Source organism: Spermophilus citellus (assembly GCF_964194105.1).
Source record: "Spermophilus citellus genome assembly, chromosome: 11".
Classification (NCBI taxonomy): domain Eukaryota; kingdom Metazoa; phylum Chordata; class Mammalia; order Rodentia; family Sciuridae; genus Spermophilus; species Spermophilus citellus.
In genome coordinates this window covers 8,423,422-8,438,719 of record NC_138192.1, presented here as the reverse complement: position 1 = coordinate 8,438,719, position 15,298 = coordinate 8,423,422, and positions in this window count along the sequence as shown.

Here is a 15,298-nt window from a genome sequence, read left to right as displayed (position 1 = left end):
ATATTTTTTCACCCAAACTGGATGATACTTTCAGGTAATGATCAGTACACTAAGGCGACTTGGTTCCCCAAATTTCGTTCTTCTATGTTGAAGCGTTCGTTTCCAGTAACAGTTTGAATTTTTAGGTTTCACTCTGTTTTCTCCTATATTGATAGATGTATTTGGAACTCTAAATCCAACAGGGTTTGTGCTAGCTTCTTGAAACTTGACACAATAAAGTAGTTTCACGTTCTATCTCTACGTTTTGTTTTCTCTTGATGTAGCCCTAAGCAGTTACTGGCGGGAAATACTTTCATGGAAAGGGGTTGCCAAGCTTCCTAAAATTACGAATCTCCAGAAATCTCAGCAAATATTTTTTCACCCAAATTGGATGATACTTTCAGGTAATGATCAGTACACTAAGGCGACTTGGTTCCCCAAATTTGGTTCTTCTATGTTGAAGCGTTCGTTTCCAGTAACAGTTTGAATTTTTAGGTTTCACTCTGTTTTCTCCTATATTGATAGATGTATTTGGAACTCTAAATCCAACACGGTTTGTGCTGGCTTCTTGAAACATGACACAATAAAGTAGTTTCACGTTCTATCTCTATGTTTTGTTTCCTCTTGATGTAGCCCAATGCAGTGACTGGCGAGAAACACTTTCATGGAAAGGGGTTGCCAGGCTTCCCAAAATTACGAATCTCCAGAAATCTCAGCAAATATTTTTTCACCCAAACTGGATGATACTTTCAGGTAATGATCAGTACACTAAGGCGACTTGGTTCCCCAAATTTCGTTCTTCTATGTTGAAGCGTTCGTTTCCAGTAACAGTTTGAATTTTTAGGTTTCACTCTGTTTTCTCCTATATTGATAGATGTATTTGGAACTCTAAATCCAACACGGTTTGTGCTAGCTTCTTGAAACATGACACAATAAAGTAGTTTCACGTTCTATCTCTATGTTTTGTTTCCTCTTGATGTAGCCCAATGCAGTGACTGGCGAGAAACACTTTCATGGAAAGGGGTTGCCAGGCTTCCCAAAATTACGAATCTCCAGAAATCTCAGCAAATATTTTTTCACCCAAACTGGATGATACTTTCAGGTAATGATCAGTACACTAAGGCGACTTGGTTCCCCAAATTTCGTTCTTCTATGTTGAAGCGTTCGTTTCCAGTAACAGTTTGAATTTTTAGGTTTCACTCTGTTTTCTCCTATATTGATAGATGTATTTGGAACTCTAAATCCAACAGGGTTTTTGCTAGCTTCTTGAAACTTGACACAATAAACTAGTTTCAAGTTCTATCTCTACGTTTTGTTTCCTCTTGATGTAGCCCTAAGCAGTTACTGGCGAGAAACACTTTCATGGAAAGGGGTTGCCAAGCTTCCTAAAATTACGAATCTCCAGAAATCTCAGCAAATATTTTTTCACCCAAACTGGATGATACTTTCAGGTAATGATCAGTACACTAAGGCGACTTGGTTCCCCAAATTTCGTTCTTCTATGTTGAAGCGTTCGTTTCCAGTAACAGTTTGAATTTTTAGGTTTCACTCTGTTTCTCCTATATTGATAGATGTGTTTGGAACTCTAAATCCAACAGGGTTTGTGCTAGCTTCTTGAAACTTGACACAATAAAGTAGTTTCTCGTTCTATCTCTACGTTTTGTTTCCTCTTGATGTAGCCTTAAGCCGTGACTGGCGAGAAACACTTTCATGGAAAGGGGTTGCCAAGTTTCCTAAAATTACCAATCTCCAGAAATCTCAGCAAATATTTTTTCACCCAAACTGGATGATACTTTCAGGTAATGATCAGTACACTAAGGCGACTTGGTTCCCCAAATTTCGTTCTTCTATGTTGAAGCGTTCGTTTCCAGTAACAGTTTGAATTTTTAGGTTTCACTCTGTTTTCTCCTATATTGATAGATGTATTTGGAACTCTAAATCCAACACGGTTTGTGCTGGCTTCTTGAAACATGACACAATAAAGTAGTTTCATGTTCTATCTCTATGTTTTGTTTCCTCTTGATGTAGCCCAATGCAGTGACTGGCGAGAAACACTTTCATGGAAAGGGGTTGCCAGGCTTCCCAAAATTACGAATCTCCAGAAATCTCAGCAAATATTTTTTCACCCAAACTGGATGATACTTTCAGGTAATGATCAGTACACTAAGGCGACTTGGTTCCCCAAATTTCGTTCTTCTATGTTGAAGCGTTCGTTTCCAGTAACAGTTTGAATTTTTAGGTTTCACTCTGTTTTCTCCTATATTGATAGATGTATTTGGAACTCTAAATCCAACACGGTTTGTGCTAGCTTCTTGAAACATGACACAATAAAGTAGTTTCACGTTCTATCTCTATGTTTTGTTTCCTCTTGATGTAGCCCAATGCAGTGACTGGCGAGAAACACTTTCATGGAAAGGGGTTGCCAGGCTTCCCAAAATTACGAATCTCCAGAAATCTCAGCAAATATTTTTTCACCCAAACTGGATGATACTTTCAGGTAATGATCAGTACACTAAGGCGACTTGGTTCCCCAAATTTCGTTCTTCTATGTTGAAGCGTTCGTTTCCAGTAACAGTTTGAATTTTTAGGTTTCACTCTGTTTTCTCCTATATTGATAGATGTGTTTGGAACTCTAAATCCAACACGGTTTGTGCTAGGTTCTTGAAACTTGACACAATAAAGTAGTTTCACGTTCTATCTCTATGTTTTGTTTCCTCTTGATGTAGCCTTAAGCAGTGACTGGCGAGAAACACTTTCATGGAAAGGGGTTGCCAAGCTTCCTAAAATTACGAATCTCCAGAAATCTCAGCAAATATTTTTTCACCCAAACTGGATGATACTTTCAGGTAATGATCAGTACACTAAGGCGACTTGGTTCCCCAAATTTCGTTCTTCTATGTTGAAGCGTTCGTTTCCAGTAACAGTTTGAATTTTTAGGTTTCACTCTGTTTTCTCCTATATTGATAGATGTATTTGGAACTCTAAATCCAACAGGGTTTGTGCTAGCTTCTTGAAACTTGACACAATAAAGTAGTTTCACGTTCTATCTCTACGTTTTGTTTCCTCTTGATGTAGCCCTAAGCAGTTACTGGCGGGAAACACTTTCATGGAAAGGGGTTGCCAAGCTTCCTAAAATTACGAATCTCCAGAAATCTCAGCAAATATTTTTTCACCCAAACTGGATGATACTTTCAGGTAATGATCAGTACACTAAGGCGACTTGGTTCCCCAAATTTCGTTCTTCTATGTTGAAGCGTTCGTTTCCAGTAACAGTTTGAATTTTTAGGTTTCACTCTGTTTTCTCCTATATTGATAGATGTATTTGGAACTCTAAATCCAACACGGTTTGTGCTGGCTTCTTGAAACATGACACAATAAAGTAGTTTCACGTTCTATCTCTATGTTTTGTTTCCTCTTGATGTAGCCCAATGCAGTGACTGGCGAGAAACACTTTCATGGAAAGGGGTTGCCAGGCTTCCCAAAATTACGAATCTCCAGAAATCTCAGCAAATATTTTTTCACCCAAACTGGATGATACTTTCAGGTAATGATCAGTACACTAAGGCGACTTGGTTCCCCAAATTTCGTTCTTCTATGTTGAAGCGTTCGTTTCCAGTAACAGTTTGAATTTTTAGGTTTCACTCTGTTTTCTCCTATATTGATAGATGTATTTGGAACTCTAAATCCAACACGGTTTGTGCTAGCTTCTTGAAACATGACACAATAAAGTAGTTTCACGTTCTATCTCTATGTTGTGTTTCCTCTTGATGTAGCCCAATGCAGTGACTGGCGAGAAACACTTTCATGGAAAGGGGTTGCCAGGCTTCCCAAAATTACGAATCTCCAGAAATCTCAGCAAATATTTTTTCACCCAAACTGGATGATACTTTCAGGTAATGATCAGTACACTAAGGCGACTTGGTTCCCCAAATTTCGTTCTTCTATGTTGAAGCGTTCGTTTCCAGTAACAGTTTGAATTTTTAGGTTTCACTCTGTTTTCTCCTATATTGATAGATGTGTTTGGAACTCTAAATCCAACACGGTTTGTGCTAGGTTCTTGAAACTTGACACAATAAAGTAGTTTCACGTTCTATCTCTATGTTTTGTTTCCTCTTGATGTAGCCTTAAGCAGTGACTGGCGAGAAACACTTTCATGGAAAGGGGTTGCCAAGCTTCCTAAAATTACGAATCTCCAGAAATCTCAGCAAATATTTTTTCACCCAAACTGGATGATACTTTCAGGTAATGATCAGTACACTAAGGCGACTTGGTTCCCCAAATTTCGTTCTTCTATGTTGAAGCGTTCGTTTCCAGTAACAGTTTGAATTTTTAGGTTTCACTCTGTTTTCTCCTATATTGATAGATGTATTTGGAACTCTAAATCCAACAGGGTTTGTGCTCGCTTCTTGAAACTTGACACAATAAAGTAGTTTCACGTTCTATCTCTACGTTTTGTTTCCTCTTGATGTAGCCCTAAGCAGTTACTGGCGGGAAACACTTTCATGGAAAGGGGTTGCCAAGCTTCCTAAAATTACGAATCTCCAGAAATCTCAGCAAATATTTTTTCACTCAAACTGGATGATACTTTCAGGTAATGATCAGTACACTAAGGCGACTTGGTTCCCCAAATTCCGTTCTTCTATGTTGAAGCGTTCGTTTCCAGTAACAGTTTGAATTTTTAGGTTTCACTCTGTTTTCTCCTATATTGATAGATGTATTTGGAACTCTAAATCCAACAGGGTTTGTGCTAGCTTCTTGAAACTTGACACAATAAAGTAGTTTCACGTTCTATCTCTACGTTTTGTTTCCTCTTGATGTAGCCCTAAGCAGTTACTGGCGGGAAACACTTTCATTGAAAGGGGTTGCCAAGCTTCCTAAAATTACGAATCTCCAGAAATCTCAGCAAATATTTTTTCACCCAAACTGGATGATACTTTCAGGTAATGATCAGTACACTAAGGCGACTTGGTTCCCCAAATTTCGTTCTTCTATGTTGAAGCGTTCGTTTCCAGTAACAGTTTGAATTTTTAGGTTTCACTCTGTTTTCTCCTATATTGATAGATGTATTTGGAACTCTAAATCCAACACGGTTTGTGCTGGCTTCTTGAAACATGACACAATAAAGTAGTTTCACGTTCTATCTCTATGTTTTGTTTCCTCTTGATGTAGCCCAATGCAGTTACTGGCGGGAAACACTTTCATGGAAAGGGGTTGCCAGGCTTCCCAAAATTACGAATCTCCAGAAATCTCAGCAAATATTTTTTCACCCAAACTGGATGATACTTTCAGGTAATGATCAGTACACTAAGGCGACTTGGTTCCCCAAATTTCGTTCTTCTATGTTGAAGCGTTCGTTTCCAGTAACAGTTTGAATTTTTAGGTTTCACTCTGTTTTCTCCTATATTGATAGATGTATTTGGAACTCTAAATCCAACAGGGTTTGTGCTAGCTTCTTGAAACTTGACACAATAAAGTAGTTTCACGTTCTATCTCTACGTTTTGTTTCCTCTTGATGTAGCCCTAAGCAGTTACTGGCGGGAAACACTTTCATGGAAAGGGGTTGCCAAGCTTCCTAAAATTACGAATCTCCAGAAATCTCAGCAAATATTTTTTCACCCAAACTGGATGATACTTTCAGGTAATGATCAGTACACTAAGGCGACTTGGTTCCCCAAATTTCGTTCTTCTATGTTGAAGCGTTCGTTTCCAGTAACAGTTTGAATTTTTAGGTTTCACTCTGTTTTCTCCTATATTGATAGATGTATTTGGAACTCTAAATCCAACAGGGTTTGTGCTAGCTTCTTGAAACTTGACACAATAAAGTAGTTTCAAGTTCTATCTCTACGTTTTGTTTCCTCTTGATGTAGCCCTAAGCAGTTACTGGCGAGAAACACTTTCATGGAAAGGGGTTGCCAAGCTTCCTAAAATTACGAATCTCCAGAAATCTCAGCAAATATTTTTTCACCCAAACTGGATGATACTTTCAGGTAATGATCAGTACACTAAGGCGACTTGGTTCCCCAAATTTCGTTCTTCTATGTTGAAGCGTTCGTTTCCAGTAACAGTTTGAATTTTTAGGTTTCACTCTGTTTCTCCTATATTGATAGATGTGTTTGGAACTCTAAATCCAACACGGTTTGTGCTAGGTTTTTGAAACTTGACACAATAAAGTAGTTTCACGTTCTATCTCTACGTTTTGTTTCCTCTTGATGTAGCCTTAAGCCGTGACTGGCGAGAAACACTTTCATGGAAAGGGGTTGCCAAGTTTCCTAAAATTACGAATCTCCAGAAATCTCAGCAAATATTTTTTCACCCAAACTGGATGATACTTTCAGGTAATGATCAGTACACTAAGGCGACTTGGTTCCCCAAATTTCGTTCTTCTATGTTGAAGCGTTCGTTTCCAGTAACAGTTTGAATTTTTAGGTTTCACTCTGTTTTCTCCTATATTGATATATGTATTTGGAACTCTAAATCCAACACGGTTTGTGCTGGCTTCTTGAAACATGACACAATAAAGTAGTTTCACGTTCTATCTCTATGTTTTGTTTCCTCTTGATGTAGCCCAATGCAGTGACTGGCGAGAAACACTTTCATGGAAAGGGGTTGCCAGGCTTCCCAAAATTACGAATCTCCAGAAATCTCAGCAAATATTTTTTCACCCAAACTGGATGATACTTTCAGGTAATGATCAGTACACTAAGGCGACTTGGTTCCCCAAATTTCGTTCTTCTATGTTGAAGCGTTCGTTTCCAGTAACAGTTTGAATTTTTAGGTTTCACTCTGTTTTCTCCTATATTGATAGATGTGTTTGGAACTCTAAATCCAACACGGTTTGTGCTAGGTTCTTGAAACTGGACACAATAAAGTAGTTTCACGTTCTCTCTCTATGTTTTGTTTCCTCTTGATGTAGCCTTAAGCAGTGACTGGCGAGAAACACTTTCATGGAAAGGGGTTGCCAAGCTTCCTAAAATTATGAATCTCCAGAAATCTCAGCAAATATTTTTTCACCCAAACTGGATGATACTTTCAGGTAATGATCAGTACACTAAGGCGACTTGGTTCCCCAAATTTCGTTCTTCTATGTTGAAGCGTTCGTTTCCAGTAACAGTTTGAATTTTTAGGTTTCACTCTGTTTTCTCCTATATTGATAGATGTATTTGGAACTCTAAATCCAACAGGGTTTGTGCTAGCTTCTTGAAACTTGACACAATAAAGTAGTTTCACGTTCTATCTCTACGTTTTGTTTCCTCTTGATGTAGCCCTAAGCAGTTACTTGCGGGAAACACTTTCATGGAAATGGGTTGCCAAGCTTCCCAAAATTACGAATCTCCAGAAATCTCAGCAAATATTTTTTCACCCAAACTGGATGATACTTTCAGGTAATGATCAGTACACTAAGGCGACTTGGTTCCCCAAATTTCGTTCTTCTATGTTGAGGCGTTCGTTTCCAGTAACAGTTTGAATTTTTAGGTTTCACTCTGTTTTCTCCTATATTGATAGATGTATTTGGAACTCTAAATCCAACAGGGTTTGTGCTAGCTTCTTGAAACTTGAAACAATAAAGTAGTTTCACGTTCTATCTCTACGTTTTTTTTCCTCTTGATGTAGCCCTAAGCAGTTACTGGCGGGAAACACTTTCATGGAAAGGGGTTGCCAGGCTTCCCAAAATTACGAATCTCCAGAAATCTCAGCAAATATTTTTTCACCCAAACTGGATGATACTTTCAGGTAATGATCAGTACACTAAGGCGACTTGGTTCCCCAAATTTCGTTCTTCTATGTTGAAGCGTTCGTTTCCAGTAACAGTTTGAATTTTTAGGTTTCACTCTGTTTTCTCCTATATTGATAGATGTATTTGGAACTCTAAATCCAACACGGTTTGTGCTAGCTTCTTGAAACATGACACAATAAAGTAGTTTCACGTTCTATCTCTATGTTTTGTTTCCTCTTGATGTAGCCCAATGCAGTGACTGGCGAGAAACACTTTCATGGAAAGGGGTTGCCAGGCTTCCCAAAATTACGAATCTCCAGAAATCTCAGCAAATATTTTTTCACCCAAACTGGATGATACTTTCAGGTAATGATCAGTACACTAAGGCGACTTGGTTCCCCAAATTTCGTTCTTCTATGTTGAAGCGTTCGTTTCCAGTAACAGTTTGAATTTTTAGGTTTCACTCTGTTTTCTCCTATATTGATAGATGTGTTTGGAACTCTAAATCCAACACGGTTTGTGCTAGGTTCTTGAAACTTGACACAATAAAGTAGTTTCACGTTCTATCTCTATGTTTTGTTTCCTCTTGATGTAGCCTTAAGCAGTGACTGGCGAGAAACACTTTCATGGAAAGGGGTTGCCAAGCTTCCTAAAATTATGAATCTCCAGAAATCTCAGCAAATATTTTTTCACCCAAACTGGATGCTACTTTCAGGTAATGATCAGTACACTAAGGCGACTTGGTTCCCCAAATTTCGTTCTTCTATGTTGAAGCGTTCGTTTCCAGTAACAGTTTGAATTTTTAGGTTTCACTCTGTTTTCTCCTATATTGATAGATGTATTTGGAACTCTAAATCCAACAGGGTTTGTGCTAGCTTCTTGAAACTTGACACAATAAAGTAGTTTCACGTTCTATCTCTATGTTTTGTTTCCTCTTGATGTAGCCTTAAGCAGTTACTGGCGGGAAACACTTTCATGGAAAGGGGTTGCCAGGCTTCCCAAAATTACGAATCTCCAGAAATCTCAGCAAATATTTTTTCACCCAAACTGGATGATACTTTCAGGTAATGATCAGTACACTAAGGCGACTTGGTTCCCCAAATTTCGTTCTTCTATGTTGAAGCGTTCGTTTCCAGTAACAGTTTGAATTTTTAGGTTTCACTCTGTTTTCTCCTATATTGATAGATGTATTTGGAACTCTAAATCCAACACGGTTTGTGCTGGCTTCTTGAAACATGACACAATAAAGTAGTTTCACGTTCTATCTCTATGTTTTGTTTCCTCTTGATGTAGCCCAATGCAGTGACTGGCGAGAAACACTTTCATGGAAAGGGGTTGCCAGGTTCCCAAAATTACGAATCTCCAGAAATCTCAGCAAATATTTTTTCACCCAAACTGGATGATACTTTCAGGTAATGATCAGTACACTAAGGCGACTTGGTTCCCCAAATTTCTTTCTTCTATGTTGAAGCGTTCGTTTCCAGTAACAGTTTGAATTTTTAGGTTTCACTCTGTTTTCTCCTATATTGATAGATGTATTTGGAACTCTAAATCCAACACGGTTTGTGCTAGCTTCTTGAAACATGACACAATAAAGTAGTTTCACGTTCTATCTCTATGTTTTGTTTCCTCTTGATGTAGCCCAATGCAGTGACTGGCGAGAAACACTTTCATGGAAAGGGGTTGCCAGGCTTCCCAAAATTACGAATCTCCAGAAATCTCAGCAAATATTTTTTCACCCAAACTGGATGATACTTTCAGGTAATGATCAGTACACTAAGGCGACTTGGTTCCCCAAATTTCGTTCTTCTATGTTGAAGCGTTCGTTTCCAGTAACAGTTTGAATTTTTAAGTTTCACTCTGTTTTCTCCTATATTGATAGATGTGTTTGGAACTCTAAATCCAACACGGTTTGTGCTAGGTTCTTGAAACTTGACACAATAAAGTAGTTTCACGTTCTATCTCTATGTTTTGTTTCCTCTTGATGTAGCCTTAAGCAGTGACTGGCGAGAAACACTTTCATGGAAAGGGGTTGCCAAGCTTCCTAAAATTACGAATCTCCAGAAATCTCAGCAAATATTTTTTCACCCAAACTGGATGATACTTTCAGGTAATGATCAGTACACTAAGGCGACTTGGTTCCCCAAATTTCGTTCTTCTATGTTGAAGCGTTCGTTTCCAGTAACAGTTTGAATTTTAAGTTTCACTCTGTTTTCTCCTATATTGATAGATGTGTTTGGAACTCTAAATCCAACACGGTTTGTGCTAGGTTCTTGAAACTTGACACAATAAAGTAGTTTCACGTTCTATCTCTATGTTTTGTTTCCTCTTGATGTAGCCTTAAGCAGTGACTGGCGAGAAACACTTTCATGGAAAGGGGTTGCCAAGCTTCCTAAAATTATGAATCTCCAGAAATCTCAGCAAATATTTTTTCACCCAAACTGGATGATACTTTCAGGTAATGATCAGTACACTAAGGCGACTTGGTTCCCCAAATTTCGTTCTTCTATGTTGAAGCGTTCGTTTCCAGTAACAGTTTGAATTTTTAGGTTTCACTCTGTTTTCTCCTATATTGATAGATGTATTTGGAACTCTAAATCCAACAGGGTTTGTGCTAGCTTCTTGAAACTTGACACAATAAAGTAGTTTCACGTTCTATCTCTACGTTTTGTTTCCTCTTGATGTAGCCCTAAGCAGTTACTGGCGGGAAACACTTTCATTGAAAGGGGTTGCCAAGCTTCCTAAAATTACGAATCTCCAGAAATCTCAGCAAATATTTTTTCACCCAAACTGGATGATACTTTCAGGTAATGATCAGTACACTAAGGCGACTTGGTTCCCCAAATTTCGTTCTTCTATGTTGAAGCGTTCGTTTCCAGTAACAGTTTGAATTTTTAGGTTTCACTCTGTTTTCTCCTATATTGATAGATGTATTTGGAACTCTAAATCCAACACGGTTTGTGCTGGCTTCTTGAAACATGACACAATAAAGTAGTTTCACGTTCTATCTCTATGTTTTGTTTCCTCTTGATGTAGCCCAATGCAGTGACTGGCGAGAAACCCTTTCATGGAAAGGGGTTGCCAGGCTTCCCAAAATTACGAATCTCCAGAAATCTCAGCAAATATTTTTTCACCCAAACTGGATGATACTTTCAGGTAATGATCAGTACACTAAGGCGACTTGGTTCCCCAAATTTCGTTCTTCTATGTTGAAGCGTTCGTTTCCAGTAACAGTTTGAATTTTTAGGTTTCACTCTGTTTTCTCCTATATTGATAGATGTATTTGGAACTCTAAATCCAACACGGTTTGTGCTGGCTTCTTGAAACATGACACAATAAAGTAGTTTCACGTTCTATCTCTATGTTTTGTTTCCTCTTGATGTAGCCCAATGCAGTGACTGGCGAGAAACACTTTCATGGAAAGGGGTTGCCAGGTTCCCAAAATTACGAATCTCCAGAAATCTCAGCAAATATTTTTTCACCCAAACTGGATGATACTTTCAGGTAATGATCAGTACACTAAGTCGACTTGGTTCCCCAAATTTCGTTCTTCTATGTTGAAGCGTTCGTTTCCAGTAACAGTTTGAATTTTTAGGTTTCACTCTGTTTTCTCCTATATTGATAGATGTATTTGGAACTCTAAATCCAACACGGTTTGTGCTAGCTTCTTGAAACATGACACAATAAAGTAGTTTCACGTTCTATCTCTATGTTTTGTTTCCTCTTGATGTAGCCCAATGCAGTGACTGGCGAGAAACACTTTCATGGAAAGGGGTTGCCAGGCTTCCCAAAATTACGAATCTCCAGAAATCTCAGCAAATATTTTTTCACCCAAACTGGATGATACTTTCAGGTAATGATCAGTACACTAAGGCGACTTGGTTCCCCAAATTTCGTTCTTCTATGTTGAAGCGTTCGTTTCCAGTAACAGTTTGAATTTTTAGGTTTCACTCTGTTTTCTCCTATATTGATAGATGTATTTGGAACTCTAAATCCAACAGGGTTTGTGCTAGCTTCTTGAAACTTGACACAATAAAGTAGTTTCACGTTCTATCTCTACGTTTTGTTTCCTCTTGATGTAGCCCTAAGCAGTTACTGGCGGGAAACACTTTCATGGAAAGTGGTTGCCAAGCTTCCTAAAATTACGAATCTCCAGAAATCTCAGCAAATATTTTTTCACCCAAACTGGATGATACTTTCAGGTAATGATCAGTACACTAAGGCGACTTGGTTCCCCAAATTTCGTTCTTCTATGTTGAAGCGTTCGTTTCCAGTAACAGTTTGAATTTTTAGGTTTCACTCTGTTTTCTCCTATATTGATAGATGTATTTGGAACTCTAAATCCAACACGGTTTGTGCTGGCTTCTTGAAACATGACACAATAAAGTAGTTTCACGTTCTATCTCTATGTTTTGTTTCCTCTTGATGTAGCCCAATGCAGTGACTGGCGAGAAACACTTTCATGGAAAGGGGTTGCCAGGCTTCCCAAAATTACGAATCTCCAGAAATCTCAGCAAATATTTTTTCACCCAAACTGGATGATACTTTCAGGTAATGATCAGTACACTAAGGCGACTTGGTTCCCCAAATTTCGTTCTTCTATGTTGAAGCGTTCGTTTCCAGTAACAGTTTGAATTTTTAGGTTTCACTCTGTTTTCTCCTATATTGATAGATGTATTTGGAACTCTAAATCCAACACGGTTTGTGCTAGCTTCTTGAAACATGACACAATAAAGTAGTTTCACGTTCTATCTCTATGTTTTGTTTCCTATTGATGTAGCCCAATGCAGTGACTGGCGAGAAACACTTTCATGGAAAGGGGTTGCCAGGCTTCCCAAAATTACGAATCTCCAGAAATCTCAGCAAATATTTTTTCACCCAAACTGGATGATACTTTCAGGTAATGATCAGTACACTAAGGCGACTTGGTTCCCCAAATTTCGTTCTTCTATGTTGAAGCGTTCGTTTCCAGTAACAGTTTGAATTTTTAGGTTTCACTCTGTTTCTCCTATATTGATAGATGTGTTTGGAACTCTAAATCCAACACGGTTTGTGCTAGGTTTTTGAAACTTGACACAATAAAGTAGTTTCACGTTCTATCTCTACGTTTTGTTTCCTCTTGATGTAGCCTTAAGCCGTGACTGGCGAGAAACACTTTCATGGAAAGGGGTTGCCAAGTGTCCTAAAATTACGAATCTCCAGAAATCTCAGCAAATATTTTTTCACCCAAACTGGATGATACTTTCAGGTAATGATCAGTACACTAAGGCGACTTGGTTCCCCAAATTTCGTTCTTCTATGTTGAAGCGTTCGTTTCCAGTAACAGTTTGAATTTTTAGGTTTCACTCTGTTTTCTCCTATATTGATAGATGTATTTGGAACTCTAAATCCAACAGGGTTTGTGCTAGCTTCTTGAAACTTGACACAATAAAGTAGTTTCACGTTCTATCTCTACGTTTTGTTTCCTCTTGATGTAGCCCTAAGCAGTTACTTGCGGGAAACACTTTCATGGAAATGGGTTGCCAAGCTTCCTAAAATTACGAATCTCCAGAAATCTCAGCAAATATTTTTTCACACAAACTGGATGATACTTTCAGATAATGATCAGTACACTAAGGCGACTTGGTTCCCCAAATTTCGTTCTTCTATGTTGAGGCGTTCGTTTCCAGTAACAGTTTGAATTTTTAGGTTTCACTCTGTTTTCTCCTATATTGATAGATGTATTTGGAACTCTAAATCCAACAGGGTTTGTGCTAGCTTCTTGAAACTTGACACAATAAAGTAGTTTCACGTTCTATCTCTACGTTTTTTTTCCTCTTGATGTAGCCCTAAGCAGTTACTGGCGGGAAACACTTTCATGGAAAGGGGTTGCCAGGCTTCCCAAAATTACGAATCTCCAGAAATCTCAGCAAATATTTTTTCACCCAAACTGGATGATACTTTCAGGTAATGATCAGTACACTAAGGCGACTTGGTTCCCCAAATTTCGTTCTTCTATGTTGAAGCGTTCGTTTCCAGTAACAGTTTGAATTTTTAGGTTTCACTCTGTTTTCTCCTATATTGATAGATGTATTTGGAACTCTAAATCCAACACGGTTTGTGCTAGCTTCTTGAAACATGACACAATAAAGTAGTTTCACGTTCTATCTCTATGTTTTGTTTCCTCTTGATGTAGCCCAATGCAGTGACTGGCGAGAAACACTTTCATGGAAAGGGGTTGCCAGGCTTCCCAAAATTACGAATCTCCAGAAATCTCAGCAAATATTTTTTCACCCAAACTGGATGATACTTTCAGGTAATGATCAGTACACTAAGGCGACTTGGTTCCCCAAATTTCGTTCTTCTATGTTGAAGCGTTCGTTTCCAGTAACAGTTTGAATTTTTAAGTTTCACTCTGTTTTCTCCTATATTGATAGATGTGTTTGGAACTCTAAATCCAACACGGTTTGTGCTAGGTTCTTGAAACTTGACACAATAAAGTAGTTTCACGTTCTATCTCTATGTTTTGTTTCCTCTTGATGTAGCCTTAAGCAGTGACTGGCGAGAAACACTTTCATGGAAAGGGGTTGCCAAGCTTCCTAAAATTACGAATCTCCAGAAATCTCAGCAAATATTTTTTTCACCCAAACTGGATGATACTTTCAGGTAATGATCAGTACACTAAGGCGACTTGGTTCCCCAAATTTCGTTCTTCTATGTTGAAGCGTTCGTTTCCAGTAACAGTTTGAATTTTTAGGTTTCACTCTGTTTTCTCCTATATTGATAGATGTGTTTGGAACTCTAAATCCAACACGGTTTGTGCTAGGTTCTTGAAACTTGACACAATAAAGTAGTTTCACGTTCTATCTCTATGTTTTGTTTCCTCTTGATGTAGCCTTAAGCAGTGACTGGCGAGAAACACTTTCATGGAAAGGGGTTGCCAAGCTTCCTAAAATTATGAATCTCCAGAAATCTCAGCAAATATTTTTTCACCCAAACTGGATGATACTTTCAGGTAATGATCAGTACACTAAGGCGACTTGGTTCCCCAAATTTCGTTCTTCTATGTTGAAGCGTTCGTTTCCAGTAACAGTTTGAATTTTTAGGTTTCACTCTGTTTTCTCCTATATTGATAGATGTATTTGGAACTCTAAATCCAACAGGGTTTGTGCTAGCTTCTTGAAACTTGACACAATAAAGTAGTTTCACGTTCTATCTCTACGTTTTGTTTCCTCTTGATGTAGCCCTAAGCAGTTACTGGCGGGAAACACTTTCATTGAAAGGGGTTGCCAAGCTTCCTAAAATTACGAATCTCCAGAAATCTCAGCAAATATTTTTTCACCCAAACTGGATGATACTTTCAGGTAATGATCAGTACACTAAGGCGACTTGGTTCCCCAAATTTCGTTCTTCTATGTTGAAGCGTTCGTTTCCAGTAACAGTTTGAATTTTTAGGTTTCACTCTGTTTTCTCCTATATTGATAGATGTATTTGGAACTCTAAATCCAACACGGTTTGTGCTGGCTTCTTGAAACATGACACAATAAAGTAGTTTCACGTTCTATCTCTATGTTTTGTTTCCTCTTGATGTAGCCCAATGCAGTGACTGGCGAGAAACACTTTCAT